This window comes from Lithobates pipiens, unplaced genomic scaffold (assembly GCF_037356315.1).
Source record: "Lithobates pipiens isolate NorthernLeopardFrog02 unplaced genomic scaffold, aLitPip1_a1.2 Scaffold_30, whole genome shotgun sequence".
Classification (NCBI taxonomy): Eukaryota; Metazoa; Chordata; class Amphibia; order Anura; family Ranidae; genus Lithobates; species Lithobates pipiens.
In genome coordinates, this window is record NW_027507791.1 from 94,208,545 (window position 1) to 94,216,858 (window position 8,314).

Sequence of the window (8,314 nt, forward strand, 5' to 3'; positions counted from 1 at the left end):
GTTGAGAAAGAAAAATTTGAATATTTAAACTGTGGACTTCCCCAAACAAAATCCCCAATTCATAGAGATAGTAGTCAATTCATTGTACTACTGTAATGGATGTGACTAAGGTATCACATTAAATTGTCATATAAGGTATTAGGTAGAATGCTAAAATGCCTATTTCAATATGTAATATCACTGCATAAGCTTGCTAAAACCCTAACTCTACTTCAGATAACTGCTAGCCCCCCCCCCCCATCTTGAAGCCGAACCGAAAAGAATTATAAAAAGACCAAGAAGTGCACCCAAGAAGTGCACCCAAGACAGACATGACAGCAACATCCAACGTCTCGTCTCGAAGAAAGAGGAAGAATAAGTTACCAAAATATCCAGTATAGCTATGATTAATTACTAAACTTGCTAAATCAGCTCAAAGCATATATACATACATTTGTTACAGTAATACAGCAATATGTCGCAATAATATGTTTTGCATACATCTCGCCTTGCTTGTTTTTTTCATGTTCAGCCGGTATTATATAAACGGCAAAAGGGGAAAAAAGATCAGAAAGTAATTTTCATACTGGACAAACGGTGTCAGGGTGATTACTTCATAGCATGCATGCTTTATACTTAATGATTTGATCAGGGGCAGATATAAGAAATACCAGACCTTGGTTCTGATCCAAAACATTTTGGCGCCCAACGTGGGGCTGTGGGCTCTGTACCAGAGGCTAGCCGATCGAGAAGGGACCGGGACAAGCCAATACGGAGACTGAATGTGGAGATTGATCACCTCTAGAAATGGTAAGCCCTTGTACACACGGTCGGAGATTCCGACGGAATGCGTCCTATCGGACCGTTTTGTCGGATAAACCACCATACAAATCCTGAGCCCAGACACATAAACTTCCCAATGGCTAACGATGGGGAAGAAATTGGAGAGACCTAAGGAGGGTAGTTTGGCATGTGATTTGGTGTTGGAGCGAGAGGCAGAAGATGCTGTCAAAAAGGGAAAGAAACTGGCAAAAGTGTGCGGGGTCACTATGCATTTGGGTGGTCGGCTAGAGCCAGATGAATGGTGTAATGTTTTGAAATGTAAAAAAGGTCTGTTGTAAGATCACGGTCTGCTGCGAGCAGCAGACGCTTGGTTTAAAGTTACAAAAGCTATTCATGAACAAGGGTTTACAGAACATGAAATAATCAAAATAATCAAAATGGTCGTATTGTGTATGTGTATAGAAAACCAGAAAAGAGGAAGTCAAGTAGTCAGCCACCACCCTATAATAGTGTCTGGTCCCCAGGAAGTAGACACTGCCCTTCATCTACTGCCCCTCTGTTCTAAGTGACACTTTCCCTGCTGTGCTATGTCCTCCAGGACATATTATAATCAAAGTAGCATTTAAATTTATGTATTAAGGACTGTTTTAGTTGTAGCTGCCTATCCTTGCATTATTGAAGTTGAATGGTGCTCCTTTTCTAACAACAGCAAATGTAGCAAATGCTCTATATTTGTGCAAATGGGTTTATTTGTGTTTAAGCTGTATTAGCAATAATTGGGGATTTTAAAATGTTGATTTTTAACCAGACACAAGTTTTTAGAATATTATAATGGGGAAGTTGTGGTCAGTAAAAAAAGGGAAGTGATTTAAAGTTGCATAATCCTTTACACTAGAACAGCCTTTCTCAACCTTTTCAACACAGAGGAATCCTTGAAATAGTTCTCCGCTAAACCCCTGCTAAAAATTAGAAATCTACAATTCATGATACATTAGCGTGATGGTCAGTGGGAACTTATCTGAGAGGCAGAAATCGCCCAATGCTGAAGGAAGCCCTAGCAACCTTTGGAGGAACCCTAGGGTTCCACAGAACCCTGGTTGAGAATCACTGCACTAGAATCACACAAATGTTTACTGATTTGGGTTTTAGAACACTGGCTAAAGCACATAAACACATGCTGGCAGCTGCATTTGTCTCAGGTCTTAAAGAGTTAGTACAAAAGGGTCTGCTCCTATCACGCCCAGAGTATAGAGTAATGGATCTTGAGATGTTGTTATTAGTAGCAAAGGGCCTAGAATCTGCACAGAGCAATAAAAAGGTAGCTCCTCTCATGATGGCCTCTGACACACCGTATTCACGCCCACCTTTATTAACCCCTGCACTCCAGAAGGGAACACCAGAGCTGAAAACCCGGAAGTCTGCCCACAAGCAACTAGGCCCCCAACCATGACCCACATGAAAGTACCAGGGACATGACAAGGTGCCCAGAACTCCCCATCCCAATTCAATCCAAGGCAATGGCCCTCATCCTGGACACCTGGATGAAGTTACACCCAGACATTGTACTCCTTCAGTATGTAGATGACCTCCTGCTTTGTGCAGATACCCTCCAACGTGGTGACATCTCAAACTTCTCTGAAAGCCTCTTACCTGCTTCCTCTCTCCTCTTTCCAGCGGGGAACCTGAGATAGGCTGTGCAGACATTAAGCTTAATATCTCGGGGGCGTGGCCTAACTCAGGACGAAGATGGATGCCTAATCCCTTAGCTCCGGCACTCGGGAGAGCAATCCACCGCAATCAGGGCGATTTTTAAGGCATCCACGCCAGGGAACACTAGATCTGAGTCCCCCAGCACCCCAGGCCCAGATGGAGCATCAGCAGCAGCCGCCAGTAAGCATTCCGGCGATGTTCCGGACATCACACGGAGAAGGCCCCAAAGCCGCGGCCTCGCCTAAGACGCCCATGCCGCCCGGCGGCTCCACGTCCGCCGCGGACACCACTAATAACACGAACGACGCACATAAACAAGAGACACATCAACATCATTCGTTTAGCCTAGCAGACCTCCAGGCCAACCTGCAGGCTATGTCTATGGACATAAAAGCCTCCTTTTCCGCTGCCATCAATGAGATCAGAACAGACATACAAAGCATTGCAGCAAGGACAGGAGCAATGGAGCAAGCATCAGCACACCAGGCAGAAGCAATAAAACAGGTACAAAAAAACGCAGATATTCACCTCAATCACATCATAGTTATGCACCGCCGCATAGAAGATTTAGACAATAGGGGGAGGAGACACAAGATTAGAATCAGAGGGGTCCCTGAAATGACTGATCAAAATCCAGTTGAACAAACTGCAGCTGCATTATTTAATGACATCCTGGACAGACCCCCTGATTCCCCTATTGAATTCGAGAGGATTCACAGAGCTCTCAGACCCAGGGGTAGAGATGATGATCCCCCTAGAGACATAATATGTTGCCTTGTTAATTTCCCCCTGAAGGAAGCAATCCTTAAAAAAGCAAGAGAAAAAGGCAGAATCATCTTTAATGGAAATGAAATCAAACTGTACCAAGACCTATCAAATATCACGCTACAGCAGCGCAAAGCTTTACGCCCGATCACAGAGCAACTACGCACCAGAGGCATTCCATACAGATGGAAATTCCCTTTCTGCCTTTCAGCCACGTGGAGAGGCCACACAGCACTATTACGCACGCCAGAAGACCTCCAGTCATTTTCTGAAACTCTAGATCTTCCTAGAATTGAAGTACCGGACTGGTACAGCTCCTTTACACCGAACGAATCCTGGATCGCAATCTCTAACAACCTCACTCCAAGAGCCCAGAGGAATAGAGACCGTCGCCGCAGATCACCGTCTCCGCATTTCAGCAGAAGAAACACTCTCCAAAGAAGTCCCGGAATATCCCCACCCAGACGCAGGGACCGCATGGATCACCGAGAGCAAATGGACACCTGAACTCTTACCTTCCAGGATAAGTCATTCTCCTAGAAATCCTCAAAAAATTTGACTTTGTTTACTCCACGCTACCAATACCCTTCTCTATTCTCTCTGATTGCTTTATTTCTATTCTATCTCTTCTCACTCTGTTCTCCATTGTCTTCTGTCTCTTACTTCTCTCCTTCTCGCAAAGAAGGACGCTTTAAGCAAGACCTGGTAAGAGATCCTGAGAGGGGAACAAAGGAAAGTGAGGAGAAAGGAGAGTACATTTCTTTTATACTTACCTATTCTGCTCCCTACGGATCTACTATGTGATTAGATCACCCCACGAATTTAGATTAGTAACATCCCCTTCCCCCCCCCTGGAGCAGACCTGTTGATTCATCATAGTAATGAACACCCCTTTTGCTGAGACAAATTCTCTAAACAACTCAGACCAACCGAGCCATAGAGTAGATAATCATCGCTTAATGTTATGCTATATTACCAAAAGGAGGTGTTGGGGACAAGGAGATTAGGGTAGGGAGGGAAATCTTAGGTTTCTAAGTTGATCAAGTTACTTCAATGCTTTATTAGCTAATCTAGTTACTGCTCTTACAGTAACCTCAATTAAGGATTAAAAAACAAAGTATGCAGTTTCCATGCATCCTAAGGTTAACAAACGTATTGCTCAGAGTGCAACCTGCTAGATATGTATCTACATATTATGGAATGTTTTATTGTACATGTTCTTAATACCAAAGATAAGATTACCTTGATAAGATAACTGGGTATAAGTTGATTAAGACACATGCAATGTTGACACGGGTTAAAAATGTTTAAAGTTTGAATTTCTAATAGAGTTGTTATTAATGGTGGTAAGCTCGAGGGAGAGATCCTCCCCCCTCGGAAGTTTGGAGGAGTTTCTACTAGACGTTAGAATGCAACCAATTTTTTCCCCTCCTGTATTTCACTAGGAGTGACACTAATTTCAGATCGAAGACAACACATTAAATATCTTAATTTTGCCTGCTATTACTAACATATGGCAAAGTTATGCAATTACACAACATATATTACCTCCTAAGAATAAAAATGGACATAATGGAATGATCAACACTTGATTCTAATGATGTAAGGTAAAATACAAATCTGGGTTATTGGAGTGACTTAATGTTGTCAGACTGTTTTTAGTACATTATACACCTGACGTAATCATCTCTTAGGTCAGACGTAAAGGCCTACGCTAACGACTAGTCAATCGTTTTACTAACCTTTTTCGGGCACTAGAAATACACGATTGTCTCAATCAATTCATATGTCTTGGTACACCTAAACAACAACTTCCCCAATATGTTTCCCCATTTGTACACATGAGGTTGAACCACAACGTCTCATTCCTAACGCTATCCAATTGATACTAGGTTAAATACCAACCCTCTCCCTGGCCCATTCTATCAAGAAAACGCCCTAAACTAACCAAACATTTGCTTACTGACTTCTCCCGAGTGCAGGAAGATATTTAATAGTAGGAAGAGTATTTCTAAAGAAGAAAGGAAAAAATAAATAAGAGATAAAAGAAAGTACTTCTTACTGGTTAGTATACCACTAATCAACTAGCAACCTCAAGCATCCATTGAATACTGAGTGGACCCCGATCTCACACAAAGGGCAACCACCATTGCTCTTTGAACACACCGGATTCTTAGTAGGGTAGACTAGCAGGTCTATATCTACCCCCGGTCCAACCCCGATCACTTACCCCTATCCCCTCCCACCCCCCTCCATCCTCCCCTTTTTTTTTTCTTTTTTTTTTGATAAAAGTACTTACCTATCTAGAACTGAACATCTAAATTCTAAGATGACTAACTATAAACAAACATCCACTCCATTAACGATTAAACTTCTCTCAATCAATGCCAAAGGTCTTAACATACCTGAAAAAAGGACCAGACTTCTCAATGAGCTTCACAAACACAAAGCAAATATCATTTGTATCCAAGAAACACATTTCAAATCTGAAAAAGCCCCAAAACTACAAGACAAAAGATTCCCATTTGCTCACCATGCCACAAACCCAGAAGGTAAAACAAAAGGGGTCTCGATTCTGATTTCCAGACAGACACCATTCCAACTCCAAGACGCTATGACAGATCCTGGAGGTAGATTTATATTTCTGAAAGGTAAACTAGGACACCATCCCATAACTATTGCTAATATATATGCCCCAAATTCTAAGCAGGTAGCCTTCTTTCGTAGAATCAAAGACCTTTTAACAACCTTCGCGTCAGGAATTATCATACTAGGGGGAGACTTCAACATCCCACTTAACCCCGCAATAGACACTTCAAATGGAGCATCGAGCCTCCCATATAGAGCATTAAAACAAATTAAAATTCAGTTACAAAACCTTATGTTACATGACTCCTGGAGACCCCTCAACCCCCTCTCCAAGGACTTTACATTCTTTTCCAATGTTCACCAAAAATACTCAAGAATCGATTACTTTTTTATAACACAACCAGACATACCCCTCCTGAGCAACAGCACCATTGAACCAATGACTATATCAGACCATCATCCGATCACCATGACAATGGCCTTCCCAGAGAAAAACACTAGCACCAAAACATGGAGACTGAACACATCCATACTGAAAGACCCCAAAGATATTTCTGAGTTCAATGAAATATTAAAGTTGATGATGAACGCAAGCTACTTTTTATGAGAAACGCATAGCCACAGAAGTTTCAGCTGGTCCTTTGGGTGAGGAATGTAAGGGATATGTTGTATGCATCAGTGGAGTCAACGATAAGCAAGGTTTCCACGTGAAACAGGGAGTTTTCAACCACGGCTGTGTTCGTCTGCTATTGAGTAAGGGACACTCCTGTTACCGCCCCAGGAGGACTGGCGAACGCAAATGCAAGTCTGTGCGTGGCTGTATTGCAGATGCCAACTTAAGTGTGTTGAACTTGGTGATTGTCAGGAAAGGTGAGAAGGACATCCCTGGCCTCACAGACAACACTGTTCTACGTCGTTTGGGTCCTAAAAGGGCAAGCAGAGTCCGCAAGCTCAACATGTAAGAAGACCATGACTAAGGCCCCCCAAGATCAAGCATCTTGTACCCCTCATGACACCTAGAGTTCTTCAACACACTCGCATTGCCCTGAAGAAGCAGCGCACTCAGAAAAATGAGGAGGAAGCATCAGAGTATGCCAATCTCCTTTCTAAGAGAACAAAGGAAGCAAAGGAGAAGCACCAGGAGCAGATTGCCAAGAGGCATAGACTTTTATCACTGAAAGCCTCCTCCACTACGTAGCCAAGCAAGGATGCAAGGCCTCAAAGCAAAAGGTTCAGTGGTGCAAAGAGAAGGTGGTTTCCTAGGTCACTGCATCTCCCAAGGCACTCAACATCTCACCAAAGAAAGAGTTGCTACGATCAAAGCCATCCCTATGCCTCAAGGTCAAAAGCCCCTACATGCTTTCCTAGGATTTATCTCCTACTGCCGCTCTTGGATCCCAGAAGCCTCCCCTTTGATGCAAACTCTCTATGATGCCCTGAAATCTGATCCTTTCCAGCTTTCCTCAGAGGCGATGGACAACTTTGAAGTTCTGAAGGAGATCCTATCCATGGATTCTGTTTTGGGCCTCCCGAAGTATGAAAAGATTTTCAAACTGTTTGTCTCAGAGAGACAAGGACATGCCACAGGAGTTTTGGCTCAGGCCCGTGACAACAGGCTCAGACCCATCGGTTATTACTCTTGCCAACTGGACTCAGTGGCCAAGGGGGGGCCCTCCTGTCTCAGAGCCGTCTTTGCACCCCAATCCCTTTTGGACAAAACTACTGACCTGGTGTTGGGCCATCCTTTAATCCTCCTTGCCCCTCATGACATAACTGCCACACTAAACCAAGTACAGCCCAAACACCTGTCTTCATTCAGCAAGACACCTCAGACTCCAGTGTGCCTTGCTTCTCCCCGATAACAGCACTCTGCTCCGATGTGATACCCTTAACCCATCCACTCTACTTCCACTTCTTGAGGGGGGAACCTCTTTGGAGAATGATACCGACAGTTAGTGAAATGGCTCTTGAGAATCCTGACTTGACAATCTTTGTGGATGGTTCTAGGTATGCAGACAGCGCTGGACGGTACCACAAAGGATATGCAGTCACCACTGAAGATACAGTTCTTTAGGCTTTAGCATTACCTTCCTCCATGTCTGCCCAGGAAGCAGAACTCCAGGCCCGAACAATGGCATGTAAGTTGGCAGAAGGAAAAATACCTAATATCCATAGAGACTCAAGATATGCCCTCTGCGTTGCCTGCGATTTTAGGGTCATTTGGAAAACCAGAGGGTTCCTAACAGCAGCGGGTACACCTGTAAAACACAGTGAAGCTATCAAGGACTTAATGGATGCCCTACTCCTACCAGCACAAGTGGCTATACTTAAGGTAAAGGCACACAGCAAGCTGAATTCTCACAAGGCAATCACCTGGCAGAAACCTCTGCAAAACAAACTGCAAAGGGAATGCTAGAAGTGGTCAGCAGAGTGAATGCACCCATCCTGGATGATACAGTGGACACCCCTGAGGAAACTATACAGGCCA

At 43.7% G+C, this 8,314-nt stretch overlaps 1 pseudogene; it reads left to right on the forward strand.

Annotated features, from left to right (window-relative positions):
- Positions 1–908: 908 nt before the first annotated feature.
- Positions 909–7,024, forward strand: LOC143942228 (small ribosomal subunit protein eS6 pseudogene; annotated as a pseudogene).
- The last annotated feature ends 1,290 nt before the right edge of the window (positions 7,025–8,314 follow it).